This window comes from Trichechus manatus, unplaced genomic scaffold (assembly GCF_000243295.1).
Source record: "Trichechus manatus latirostris isolate Lorelei unplaced genomic scaffold, TriManLat1.0 scaffold00020, whole genome shotgun sequence".
NCBI lineage: Eukaryota > Metazoa > Chordata > Mammalia > Sirenia > Trichechidae > Trichechus > Trichechus manatus.
The window spans coordinates 21,949,748-21,964,919 of record NW_004443956.1 but is presented as its reverse complement, the minus strand read 5'-3'; the positions used below and the strand labels follow the sequence as shown (position 1 = coordinate 21,964,919).

General features: G+C 37.4%; 1 protein-coding gene across 3 annotated transcripts in view; it reads right to left on the bottom strand.

Moving 5' to 3' along the window:
* UBE3C (ubiquitin protein ligase E3C) overlaps nucleotides 1-15,172 on the bottom strand; it is a 239,318-nt gene that overhangs the window by 65,633 nt on the left and 158,513 nt on the right. The window lies entirely within an intron of this gene.

Below are 15,172 nucleotides of genomic sequence, written 5' to 3'. Positions count from 1 at the left end.
TTTTAATGGTGAGGTCAAGTTGGAGCCCATTACTAAACCAGAAGAACCACTAAAATCTGTATTATTAGTGTAGCAACACTGGAAGCTGAACAAATAAATAACAACGGGGCCTACAATAATACATCTCGAAGAGACGTAAATAAAGACGAATTAGTTTTTATCCCCGGGACACACTGATTCCCTTCAACTACCCCTTTGCCTTCTGAGGCCAGGAGTTCTATTACCAATTGCTATTAATAAATTAATTTATTAATAAAGTAATAAAAAACACAAAACCAAAAAACCCTTACTACAAAGCTATAGTAATAGTAATCAAGATAGTGTGGTATTAGCATAAGGCTAGATATACAGATCAATGGAACAGAGTCCAGAAATAAACCCATACATCTATAGTCAACTGATTTTTGACAAGGGTGCCAACGCCATTTGATGGGGACAGAGTTGTCTCTTCAATGAATGTGCTGGGATAACTGGATAGCCACATGCATAAAAATTAAGTTGGACCCCCATACAAAACTAATGCAACTTATACAAAAACTAACCCAACATATCTCTCAGAAGAAAGCACAGGCATAAATCTTTGTGACCTTGGAATAGGCAATGGTTTCTTAGGTAAAATACCAAAAGCATAGGCAACAAAAGAAAACTTTTGTTCTTCAAAGAACACCATCAAGAAACTGAAAAGATAAACAGAATGGGAAAATATTAGGAAATCATCTATCAGATATGGGTTTTGTATGCAGAATATATGAAGAATTCTTATAACTCAATAATAAAAAGACAAACAGCCCAATTCAAAAACAGCAAAGAATTTGAATAGACTTTACTCCAAAGAAGATATACAAATGGCCAATAAGCGCATGAAAACATGCTCCACATCATTAGCTATCAGGGAAATGCAAATCAAAACTACAATGAGATACTACTTCACACTCAGTAGGATCGCTATGCTATAATCGAAAAGACAGACAATAATAAATGTTGGGGAGGATGTGTAGAAATCGGAACCTTATACATTGCAGTGTGGATTACACCTCAACATAAAGAAAACAAAAATCCTCACAACTGGACCAATAAGCAACATCATGATAAACAGAGAAAAGACTGAAGTTGCCAATGATTTAATTTTACTTGGATCCACAATCAATGCCTATGAAATAGCGGTCAAGAAATCAAACAACGTATTGTATTGGGTAAATCTGCTGCAAAAGACCTCTTTAAAGTGTTAAAAAACAAAGATGTCACTTTGAGGACTAAGGTGCACCTGACTCAAGCCATGGTATTTTCAATCGCCTCAGATGCATGGAAAAGCTGGACAATGAATAAGGAAGAGTGAAGAAAAATCGATGCTTTTGAATAATGGTGTAGGTGAAGAACACTGAATATACCATGGACTGCCAAAAGAATGAACAAGTCTGTCTTAGAAGACATACAGCCAGAATGCTCCTTACAAGCGAGGATGGAGAGGCTTTGCCTCACTTACTTAGGACATGTTATCAGGAGGGACCAGTCCCTAGGGAAGGACATCATACTTGAAAAAGTAAAGGGTCAGTGAAAAAGAGGAAGACCCTCTACAAGATGGATTGACAAAGTGGATGCAACACTGGGCTCAAACATAGCAATGACTGTGAAGATGGTGCAGGATTGGGCAGTGTTTCGTTCTGTTGTATGCAGGGTCACTATGAATTGGAACTGACTCAACGGCACCTAACAACAACATACACTGCTGGTGGGCTAACTCTTAAGTCAATGAGTATAGTCAGACTTTTTAATGGACACAACAGTTTCAAATTAGGGTTTATAGAAGACATTTTACAATCTTATAAATCTTATAATGTTGTAAAAGGTTGCAGACGCTCTGACATAGTTATCATACGACCCAGCACTTCCAACCTAGTACATAACCAAGATAACAAAAAACACATGTCAACACAAAAACTTGTACATGAATGCCCATAGCAGCATTATTTAAAATGGCCAAAAGGTGGAAACCACCAAAATGTCCATAAACTGATAAATGGATAAACAAAATGTGGTATACCCATACAAATGGAATTTACTACTCAGCCATAAAAAAAAAAAAAAAAAAAAAAAGAAGCACTGACACATGCTAGAACATAGACGGACCTTGGAAACATTATGCTAAGTGAAAAAAGCCAGTCATAAAAGGCCACATATTATGATTCCACTGATATGAAATGTCCAATAAGCAAATCCATAGAGACAGAAAGTAGATTAGTGGTTGTCTAGGGCCAAGAGGATTAAGGGGGAAGGGGAATGACTGCTAACTGGTATGAGGATCCTTTTTGGACTGATGAAACTGGACAGTGGTAACAGTCACACACCTCAGTGAATATATTAAAAACCACTTAACTGTACACTTTATTTTTGATTTTTTTCCCCATACAAAAATTTATACATACATTGTTATGTGACCCTAATTGCTCTCCCCATACTGTGACAGCACACTCCTTTCCACCCCCGATTCCCCATGTCCATTCAACCAGTTTCTAACCCTCTCTGCCCCCTCATCTCACCTCCAGACAGAAGCTGCCCGTTTAGTCTCTTGTATTTACTTAGGCTAAGAGGCACACTCCTCACGAGTATCACTTTATATCCCACAGTCCAGTCCAATCCCTGTCTGAAGAGTTGGCCTCAGAAATTGTTTTAGTTCTGGGCTGGTAGAGAATCCAGGGACCATGCTTTCTGGGGTACCTCCAGTCTCGGTCAGACCATTAAGTCTGGTCCTTTTACCAGAATTTGAGTTCTGCACCCCACCTTTCTCCTGCTCCATCAGGACTCACTCTCTGTTGTGTTCCCTGTCAGGGCAGTCACTGGTGGTAGCAGGGCACCATCTAGTTCTTCTGGTCTCAGGCTGATGAAGTCTCTGGTTTATGTGGCCCTTTCTGTCTCTTGGGCTAATACTTTCCTTGTGTCTTTGGTGTTCTTCATTCTCCTTTACTCCAGGTGGTTGGGACCAATTGACCTAGATGTCCCCTGAAAGCATGGTCCCCAGACCCCTACCCCTGCTACTCGGTCCCTCAAAGTGTTTGATTGTATTCTGGTAACTTCTTAGCTTTGGTTTAGTCCACTTGTGCTGACTTCCCCTGTAGTGTGTGCTGTCCTTCCCTTCATCTAACTCTTTTCTACTATCTAGTTAGTAAATAACCCTCACCCTCCCTCCCCACCCTTGTAACCAGCAAAGAAAGTTTTCTTCTGTGTTTAAACTTTTTCTTGAGTTCTTATAATAGTAGTCTTATACAGTATTTGTCCTTCTGTGACTGACTAAATTCACTCAGCATAAAACCCTCCATATTCCTCCATGTTATGTTTCACGGCTTCATCATTGTTCTTTATAGTATTCCACTGTGTGGATATACCGTAATCTGTTTATCCATTCGTCTGCTGATGGGCACCTAGGTTGTTTCCATCTTTTTGCTATTGTGAACAGTGCTGCAATGAACATGGGCGTGCATATATCTATTCGTGTGACAGCTCTTATTTCTCTAGGATATATTCCAATGAGAGGGATAGCTGGATCGTATGGTACTTTTCTAGCTTTTTAAGGAAGTACCAAATCGATTTCCAAAGTGGTTGTAGCATTTTACATTCCCACTAACCATGTGTAAGTGTTCCAGTCTCTCCACAACCTCTCCAGCATTTATTATTTTGTGTTTTTTGGATTAATGCTAGCCTTGTTGGGGTGAGATGATATCTCATTGTAGTTTTGCTCTGCATTTCTCTAATGGCTAATGATGGTGAGCATTTCTTCATGTGTCTGTTAGCTGCCTGAGTATCTTCTTGGCGAAGTGCCTGTTCATATCCTTTGCCCATTTTTTAATTGGGTTATTTGTCTTTTTGTTGTGGAGGTTTTGCAGTACCTTGTAGATTTTAGAGATTAGATGCTGATCGGACTTGTACTCAAAAATTTTTTCCCAGTCAGTAGGTTGTCTTTTGACTCTTTTGGTGAATTCTTTTGATGAGCATAAGTGTTTGATTTTTAGGAGCTCCCAGTTATCTAATATCTCTTCTGGTGCTTGTGCATTGTTACTTATGGTTCGTATTGTGTTTATGCCATATATTAGGGCTCCTAGCATTGTCCCTATCTTTTCTTCCATGATCTTTATCGTTTTTCGATTTTATATTTAAGTCTTTGATCCATTTTGAGTTAGTTTTTGTGCATGGTGTGAGGTATGGGTCTTGTTTCAGTTTTTTGCAGATGGGTATCTGGTTATGCCAGCACCATTTGTTAAAGAGACTGTCTTTTCCCCAGTTAATGGACTTTGGGCCTTTGTCAAATATCAGCTGCTCATAGGTGGATGAATTTATGTCTGAATTCTCAATTCTGTTCCGTTGGTCTATGTATCTGCTGTTGTACCAGTACTGGGCTGTTCTGACTACTGTGGCTGTATAATACGTTCTAAAATCAGGTAGTGTGAGCCCTCTAACTTTGTTCTTCTTCTTGAGTAATGCTTTACTTATTCAGGGCCTCTTCCCTTGGAATGTGAATTATGTATTTCAATAGAGCTATTATTTTTTTTTTAAATAACAACTTTGTAATTTTATTACAAAGTTGAAAATGATTATAGTTCTAATTTTATAGAAAATAAATTACAATAGCAAAATTTCCTATTTATTTTATTTAAATGTGATAGTTAAAAATGTCTGAATACTTAGCTTTATGCATTGCATGCATTTAATTTACCACTGGGGCTCAGTGTCACTATGCATTAGCTTAGCTCACAACCAAAAAATGAAAAACAGCCTAATCTCTGTTTACTACAGAGATTTTCAAACATTTAGCATCTTAATTATTTTTAAGATAAAGTTTTATGGTAAGCTCTAATATATAAAACATGAAAAATAGTACTTTATTAGTTTAAATATATTTTATAAGCTCAAATGTCTAACAATGCTAACTATTAAGTCAATGAGTACAGTAAGACTTTTTAATGGACAAAACAGTTTGAAATTAGGGTTTACAGATGATATTTTGCAATCTTTATAAATCTTATAAATCTGGGCATTTAAAGCATCAAGAAAATCCTGATTAAAACATTTAAGAGCAGCAAACTATATATTTTTGAAAACTCATTCACTTACAATCACAGAAGAATTTTCAATGAAATAATCCAGAGGTTAGGAAGAACAGTCACAGGAAATCTGCTGTAGAGTTAAATCTTTAACGGTATCTTATAGCCGCTTACGTTCCTCACCATACTCAGCAGGCTTACAGTCAGCACACTGTCAGCATGGATCAGCACACCCTGAGAGCTCAGAATGCCTCTTCCCATTTTTAAAGGTTACTTAAAAAGTTCAGAGTGAAAAAGGAGAATATGCACCTGAGACTGTATGTGGCCCTCAAAGCCTAAAATATTTACTAACAGTCCTTTCTAGAAAAAGTCTGCCAACCTCTCTTGTAGCATGAAGAACTTGGCTCTTAAAAGTTCATTTTGGAAGCATAAAGGTGATTTGATCTTTTTGCCTAGATGCCCAAAGAATTCTATATCTGGCATTAACAAACTTTAATAGCATACGTTTCTCATTCAAAATTCTTCGTCAATTTTTCTTGGGACTACTATATATTTCACTTTTTTATCTTGTTTAATTACTATCTCCCTTGTCCTGAGATGTAATTACCATAAGCAAGGATTTTTATTTTATTCGCTGCTATATTTCCAGTAATTTAAACAGTCCATGGCACAGGGTAAATATCCAGTAAATATTTGTTGAATAAATTATTAGGTGTTTTCAGACATTTTTGCCAATCTGATGAGTATGTCTGACAGTATGTAAAATTCCTCACTGTGGCTTTAATAACTAATTATTAATGAAGTTGCACATCTTTTCAAATATTCACTGTCATTTATATTTCTTCTAAAGTACAAGTCTACTGTTCATTCTTCTACTGGCCCTATGTCTTTTTTTTTAATGTTTTAAAATATGTATTAAAAAAATTTGCCTTTTCAACATTTTTTACATGTACAATTCAGTGATATTAGTTACTTTCATCATGTTGCCATCACCACTATCCATTTCCCCACATGTATTAACATGACTTTTCTCCCCTTTGCAGCAAAACATCTCCAAAGAATTCATGACTTTTCTCCCCTTTGCAGCAAAACATCTCCAAAGAATTATCTATAATCATGTCTAATTCATCTCCTACTATTCTCTCTTAAACCCGTGCCAGTAGGGCTTTAATCCACTGACCCCAAATCTGGTGCAGGACTCCAATGTCAATAACCAGTCCCCATCTTCTTTGGCCTAACAAGAGTATCTAACACAATTTTTCATCCCTTTTCCTTGATAGACCTTCTTCACTTGACTTCTGAGATGCCATCCTCTTTTAACTTTCTACCTATCTGGTCACTCCTCCGCAGTCTCCTTTGTTACCTCCTCAGAAACAACTGGACCTCTCTCTTTATGCCCAAGTGTCTATTCTGACAGCTAGGAACCCCTTTAAGTAAACTGTCCACCTTCCTGATCTTTCTCACTCACCTTAATCTACACAAACCAAAACCCAAACCCACTGCCATCAAGTCAATTCCGACTCATAGCAACCCCACAGGGTTTCCAAGGCTGTAAATCTCTATGGAAGCAGACTGCCACATCTTTTTCCTGAGGAGCCACTGGTGGTTTCGAACTGCCAACCTTTCGGTAAGCAGTCAATTGCTTTAACCACTGCACCTTCAATCTACACAAAAACACATATAAATTCAGCATCATTCATCTGCACCCTTGTTTACTTTTCTTCGCTCATAAGTTACTTTCCTTCTGCTTAAAGCCAATCCCTCCATCTGTGCTCTACATCTGCACAGTTCAATATGGTAGCCACTAGAAACAAGTGGCTGTTTATAAATTTTAAACTAATTAAAATTAAATTAAAAATTTGATTCATTGCACCAGCTACATTTCGACTGCTCAAACGCCGTATGTGGCTAGTTGCTAGTGTATTAAAAAACTCAAATATAGAACATTTCCATCACTGTAAAAAGTTCCATTGAAAAGTACTGTCCTAGATCATCCCTACTTCTGAGGCAATTACATTCTTTGCCCCAGTATCTTAAACCTTCCCTCTCAACTGATCCTTTATCATGGACATTTTACCTGCACAAAGCTATCCTATCTTTGAAAACCAACCAACCTACCCACTTACCCACCCATCCTTTTCTGCAACTTGCTCTTCCTCTAGATATCCTCCTTCCTTCCCTTCAGAACCAAGCCTTCTGAAAAGGCCATCGACATTCTTCCCAATTTTTTATCTTCCATTTCCTCTCCCTTACCCCAAAGCAAACTAATTTTCATCATATCACTCCACTAAAATATCACCAAGAACAGCCCAGATGTCCATCAACTAATGAATAAATGAACAAAATGTGGTGTAGCCACACAATGGATTATTATTTGGAAATAAAATGAAATTAAGTACTGATACTTGCTACAACACAGATGAAATCTTAAAAACATCATATGAAGTGAAAGAAGTAAGTTACAAAGGCCACATATTGTACAATTCCACTGATATGAAACATCCAGAATAGGCAAATCTATAGAGACAAAAAGTAGATTAGTGGTTACCTAGGGTTGGTGGAGGAGGGGATTGTTGGGAGGGAAAAAAGAATGACTGCCAATAGTCACAGGTGAAGAAAATGTTCTAAAATTGATTGTGGTGATGGTCACACAACTCTGTGACTATACTCAATGCCACTGAATTGTATATTTTAGTTGAGTGAACTGCACAGTATGTGAATGACATCTCAATAAAACTGTTATCTTTTTTTTTTTAAATCATCAAAGAAACAAAAACCTGCTGATAAATCTAGTAGTTACTTTTCAGTCCTCAGCTTAGTTGACCATTCAGCATGACACTACTATAATTCAGGTTACCATCATCTCTGACCTAGACTACAGGTAGCCACCAACTGTCTTAGTTATCTAGTGCTGCTATAACAGAAATACCACACTGTATCGCTTTAATAAACAGAAATGTATTCTCTCACAGTCTAGGAGGACAGAAGTCCAAACTCAGTGTGCCAGCTCCAGAGAAAGGTTTTCTCTCTCTGCTGGCTCTGGGTGAAGGTCCTTGTCATCAATCTTCCCCTGGTCTAGGAGCTTCTCAGCACAGGGACACCAAAGGATGCCCTCCCCTCCTGCTTCTTCATTCTTGGTGGTAGGAGGTCCCTCTGTCTGTCTGCCAGCATCTCTCTTTTACATCTCAAAAGAGACTGATTCAAGACACAATCCAATCTTTTAGATTGAATCCTGCCTCATTAACATAACTTCTGCTAATCCTGCCTCATTAACATCACAGAGGTAGGATTTACAACATATAGGAAAATCACATCAGATGACAAAATGGTGGACAATCACACAATACTGGGAATCATGGCCTAGCCAAGGTGACACACATTTTGGGGGACACAATTCAATCCATAACACCAACTTATGATGTATTCAAGTTACGATGAACCGCAGTTAGAATCATTTTTCTTTTTTCTTTTTGTACATTTTATGGTTAGTAATATGTACTATATACGATGTTGCAGCATGTAATTTGCTGATGTTATCATTCTCAGATATTCACCTGCAGACGTTCAAAGATCAGAATTATAAAGATATCAATAACAAAAAGCAATAATAATGAAAACTAAAAATAAATAAATAAAAGAGGTATTAGACTTATGTCAGAACTGATTGACGACAGTCATGGAATCCCATCATAAGTCAGGGACTACCTGTAATGTACCAGATGCTTACCTCTTCGACTTTTAGTCATATCCTCTAAAACCCATTCTCCTGGCAATAATTATAGCATCTCCTTAAAAATGTAGTAAGTCTATTACCTCAGTCATTTGCTTAAAACGATTTTCCACTACCCACAAGATAAAGCCCAAACCTTCCATCATGGAATACAAAGGTCCCTTATGATTTGGCTATCTGCTTAGTTCTAGAGCATGGGTTGGCAAACTCTTTCTGTAAAAAGTCAGAGGTAAATATTTTAGGCTTTGCAGGCCATACAGTCTTACTTGTGACTAACTCAACTTTGCCACTGTAGTGAAAGTAGCCACAGAAACTCAACTTTGCCACTGTAGTGAAAGTAGCCACAGATCAGGCATGGTTGTGTTCCAATAAAACTTTTCTTACCAAAGAAGTAGGCAGATTTGGCCCAAAGGCTGTAGTTTGTTGGCCTTGTTCTAAAGTATCAACTCCGGTTACTCCTTTGACTTGCAGAAGCCATACTAATTATGATTTTTGTTGTACGAATCTAATCTGTCTCTAAAAATAGTTTAGAGAGTGAATATTAAATACCAGGCACCTCGATTATTTTAAATAGAGGAAATAAAAATGTATTTCCCAGGCTTCAAAACAGTTCAGCCATGGCTGATGGAAGCAAAACCAGAACAGACCAGAATTTTAACAATTTGGGTGCTCTGGAATGGTAACCAAAACAGAAAAAATTATGAGTTGAAACCCTGGAATGGGAGACTCGGAAGAAGTGTGGTGAGCCCTTTTGGGAGCCTGATGCATGAGACTGGATTATTGGCAGGACTGTGGAGAGCGACACATATTCAAAGTGGTGCGGTCAGCTGCCATATTTGAGCGGGGCGGCGCTGTTTCCAACTCTGCTCATAATCCAACTGGCAGGAGATTTGGCTGTTATGCAACAGGTACACTGCCCTTGTTTTCTTAGAGAGAGATCAGGTTTCTGGCAGGGCTTCAATCTGTAATTTTTCCCAATCCAGTTACTGTTCCAGAGCACCCAAATTTGAAAAATTCGGGCCTGTTTCCGTTTCGCTTCCTTGGCTATGACTGAATCAGGAAGAAACGGTGCAAAGCCCTGGTATTCCCAGACCACCCAAAAACAGCAACAAATTCCTCAAAATATCTTGCAGAAACTTTTACCTACTGACATAACAATACAACAAGGATTCTTGGACAAGATAAAACATTACTTCTATTTAATAATAATCTTATTAGCATATTGTGTGCACTATGCACTGATACTTACAGTATCAGATATAAGTTGCATCTTTGCTCTATTCTGCAAGATGAAAATAAACAAGGAAATATGAGGAAAAAAAAAAGGTATCTGAAATTGGAACCAGGTTGCCTGGCAGAAGCAAATGCTGGGAGCCAAGAGGTATATCCTCAGGGCAAAGGCGAAGAAGCTGACAGGAAAAACGCCCAACTCATTGAAACAAGACGAGCTATTAGGAAAATGACTAGATTTGACCACAGCACTCTATATTATATAATCTACACTTGCATGATATTAACGGGCTTTTGATTCAGACAGGAAAGTCGAGGTAAAACATTTTCAAAGTTTTATAGTATTTGGTAGTGAGAGTTCAAATACTGACGGAACCCTTGTTCACCTCTCCAAATGCACTGTGCTCTCTATCATACAATTACTATTAATGGAATGACTTCATTCAAAGAAAAATCAAGAAGCTCTAACTTTCAGTTCCCCATGGGAATAATATACATTTTATCCCCTTATTTAGAACACTTTAGGCATAAGTTTCAATTATTGATTTTATTAGAATATTTGCTAACTATGCTCTTCTAGTATAAGCAGTTATCAACACTAAATTTAAACTGCAAAGAAGAAAAAGAAAACAAAACGATCAAAAATCCAAGAAGTATAAGCTTGTATGTAAAAGTAGAATTTCTCTGGTAAGGACCACAAGGAGTCCAATCCCAAAATGTGGAGATTAATTCAATCTCCACTTTCCCACTTCTCCCTTATCTCTGACACCAGCTCCCCGCCCCGCCAAAAGGACACTCTCTGTTGGGTTCTGTAATTCGCTATTAACGTCTCACAGAGCTCACAGACAGTTATGTGGCTTATTAGGGTAAAAAGACATAACTCAGGAGTAGAATGATCGCAGCATCTGGAAGAGGCACACAGACCAGGTCTGAAAGGGTCCCTGAACCGAAGCTTCCGTTTTCCAAGGAGAGTATGTCTCCCCTTCACCAAAAGGTACAGCTCTAAGAACAGAAAAGCTCTTTGAGACCCGGTGCTCAGGGCTTTTATCAGTCAGGCCACAAACTCATTATTGGTCAGCAAGTGGACTCCCTAGCCAGACCAGTGACCAACAAATTCTCAGGTATAGTCAATACATCTTAATTACTTAGGAAATCCCCTGAGGTTACTTTTCCTAAAACCAAGGGCAAAGGCCAAATAAGAAAACATGTAAATTAAAAACAAAATACAGAAAAAGAAAACATTTCTGAACGGTAAAAGAGTGTTTAAAACACCTATATGCAAACACATTTTCTGGAAAAATATAAATCACCAAAATTGGAAGAAGAAAGAGAAAACATGAAGAAACAATAATAAAAAGCCTCAGACTCTTAAAGCTTCACAGATGAATTCTAGCAAACTTCAAGAAAAAGATAACTCCTATTTCATACAAATTTTTCCAGAAGCAAAAGCTGCCTATCTCATTTAAAGGAGGCTGTAGAAAGTCCCTGGTGTCATAGTGGTTAAAGCACTCGGTTGCTAACTGAAAGGCCGGCTGTTCAAACCCACCAGCTGCTCCATGGGAGAAAGATGTGGCACTCTGCTTCTGTAGATTTACAATCTTGGAAATTCTATTGGGTAGTTCTACTCTGTCTTATAGGGTAGCTATGAGTTGGAGTCAACTTGATGACAACAGGTTTTAGTAGTCTTTTTTTCTTTCTTTTTTTAATTTATTTTGTTGTTCAGAATATACACAACAAAACATACACCAATTCAACATTTTCTACAAGTACTATTTAGCGACACTGATTACATTCTTCAAGTTGTGCAACCATTGTCACCCCCACCTTTCTGAGTTGTTCCTCCCCCATTAACATAAACTCACTGCCCCCTAAGGTTCCTATCTAATCTTTCAAGTTGCTGCTTTCTATTTGATCCCATATGGATAGTTCTTAAAAGCGCATAATGCTCATGGCAGACAATTTTTACTAGTTAAGCTAAACTATTGCTTGGTTTTAAGAAGACCTCAGGGGATATTTTTGGTTTAAGGTTTAAAGATCATCTCAGGGCAATAGTTTCAGGGGTTGATCCAACCTTCATGGCTCCAGGAAATTCTGTTCTACATTTTGCCCGTTTTGATCAAGATTTGTTAGTAAATCTTATTTTAAGCCCAGGTAAAGACGCTACAGAGAAAAGAAATGTATGGGTCTATTTCATTTCTGAATACAGATATAAAATTTCTAAATAAAAATAAATAACTAGCTAAAATTAACTAATCAAAAGCAACAGTATTTTAAAATTAGTGTAGCATGATTAAGTAGTGTTTATCTCAGGAATTCAAGATGATTTAAAAAATAAAAAATTATCAAATTCATCTCATCAACAGACTAAGGGAGAAAAAATTCACAATTAGATCAATTAGAAAAGTTTGATAACATTCAACACCTATTTTGAGGAAACTTGAATGACTAACAAATATATAAGGAGATGCTCCACTTGTTATAAGCAAAATGCAAATCAAAAGAACAATGATACCACTTTATGGCTATGAAGAGTAACATGGACTTAGCTGAGTGAAATCAGTATGTCTTCATACTTTATCACACAGCAGTCACACTCCTCAGAAACGTGTGCAATGCTCCCAATGGGACACTTAGGAAAATGCTGGTGGGCAGAGAACTGAGGGCAAAATAAGTGTTCACCAGTTGGGTAATGGAAAATCAGTACATGTGTACTTTTAACATGGAATACTGCTTCCTATCAGTTAAAGAAGAAACTAGTCCATAGGACTAACAGCCCACACAAACCATAGCCTCATCTAGCCTGAGACCAGAAGAGCTAAATTGTGCCTGGCTACCACTACCGACCTGGAACACAACAGAAGGTCCTGGATAGAAAGGGAGAAAAATGTAGAACAAAACTCAAATTCCTAAAAAAGGCTAGACTTACAGGACCAATTGAGACTAGAGGAACCCCCGTGACTATCACCCTAAGGTACCCTTTTAACTTGGAATTAAAGCCACTCTGGTGGCCACTTCCATCCAAATAATAGATTGGTTTATAAAATAAACAATATCACCCGTGACTACCGTGCTCCCCTAAATAATCAATTTTATGAGACCAATGGTCAACATTTACTCAAAAGCAAAAATGAAAAGGCAAGGAGGAGCAGGGAAACTAGATCAATGGAAACAGAATAAACAGAATGGAAATTATGAGAATGCTGACACACTGTGAAAACTGTAACCAATGTCATACAACAATTCGTATAAAAACTGTTAAATGGGAACCTAGTCTGCTGTGTAAACCTTCATCTAAAACACAATTTTTTTTTTTTTTAAAAGAAGAAAGAAATACACACAACAATATGGCTAGATCTTAAAATCACCACTGAATAAAAAATTAAGAAACACAGGGTGGCACAGTGGTTAAGAGCTCGGCTGCTAACCAAAAAGGCTGGCAGTTTGAATCCACCAGTTGGAAACCATGTGTGGCAGTTCTACTCTGTCCTATAAGGTCGCTATGAGTTGGAATCGACTCAACGGCAATAGGTTTTTTTAAAGTATAATACCATTTATACATGAACATTTACAAATTAAACACACACTCACAAAACACTTTATCCACCTCTCTTTTGCTCCAAAGATATATGTATGTCAAAGACATCTGAGTGGGTGCCTAAGGAAGGGAAAAAAACTGAGTGGGATTGGGGATAAAAAGGAAAAAGAAAAAAGAAACACCACCACCAGCAAAGAAGGAAAAAAAAAAAAAAGAATAATAAAGACCTGCAATAAATAGATTTAACTCAATTTTCTGCATGAAAGGGCAACGGTGGTGGTGGGAGGACAAAAAAGACCATGTTTCACAAAATATTTAATTTACATTGCTAGTTCCTCTTTCATTTCAACTTAAATGTTGGCATTTCCCAGGGTTTACTTCTCAGTTTTCTCTTTTGACCCTATGCACTCCTTGCATCCAAGCACTTTTATCTTTGTTAATAATTTAAACTATTAAAGACGGACTTTTTTCAAAATTTCTAATATCCAGCTTAGACTTCTCTCCTGAATTTCAAACTTCTATCTCAGAGATACTCCACCCTTAGAAAAATTAATTAATTACATCCCAACCACAGCCTGTTTTCTTTTATCCTTGTAAAGGGTGTCACTCACCACACAATCACTAAAGCCAGAAAGCACTGCGGGACTCTCCCTGTCCTCACCGCCCACATGGAATCTGTCATGAAACCCTTTTCAGGTCTGTCTCCTATCTCTCCAGTCTGTCCTCCTCTCTTCTCAATTCCCACTGTCACAGCCTTAAAACAGAATCCTACTTCCCGTCTTGTCCTAGTCCATCAGACGTAAAGCAATCTTTTTAGAACAGAAGTATGGCTGTATCATATCCCTGCTTAAATCCCCTAATGATTGCCCTTTCTGCATGACATGCGATGTTTCACTCAAGTCTCCAACTATATGTACATACAGTCTCCAACTGTATGTCAGACATACAGGTCAGGACTGCTGGTTGGAGGATGAAGACTACCGGCATCAGTGGCTATCCTTGTCTTGTTCCTGACTTTAATGGGAAGGAGTGCTCTGAAAGCGTCACTGTTAAGTATGTTTCCAGTAAGTTATATATTAAATTTTTATTCTTTCATTCACGACAAAGGATAACTTCAGTTTGTAGAGATGGTTGGGGAATATAACATTCTGGTTAATATAGCATTATCATATCATCCTTAAATGACCAATTTTCATGAAATTTGCATACAACAAATTTAACATTTAAACCATACAAAATAACTACAGTGTTTCATTTCATGGTACTTCGAAAGTTTACAGAACCTCAAAATAATCACTCTTAACACTTTTAATACTAATTATCAACAAGAACTGTGGGAAAATATAAAATATTCACAGTACGCATGCCTATGCTAGCAAGTAATCATTGTAAAACTTCTACAACAGAATCTTATAATGTTTCCTACCTTTTCTATACTATGCCAATACTATTTGATGTATGTAATTATCATGTATAAGATCTATAATGATGAAATGTAGTCATGTAAATGAATGCTCTACAGGGTTTGCCAAAATTACAATTTTGATTATAGACACTCAACAAAACTTAGACAGCAGCCATACAAAAACACAAAATTTCAACATCTTTTAGTCTGAGATCCATTCTTATATAAAGATTACTTTA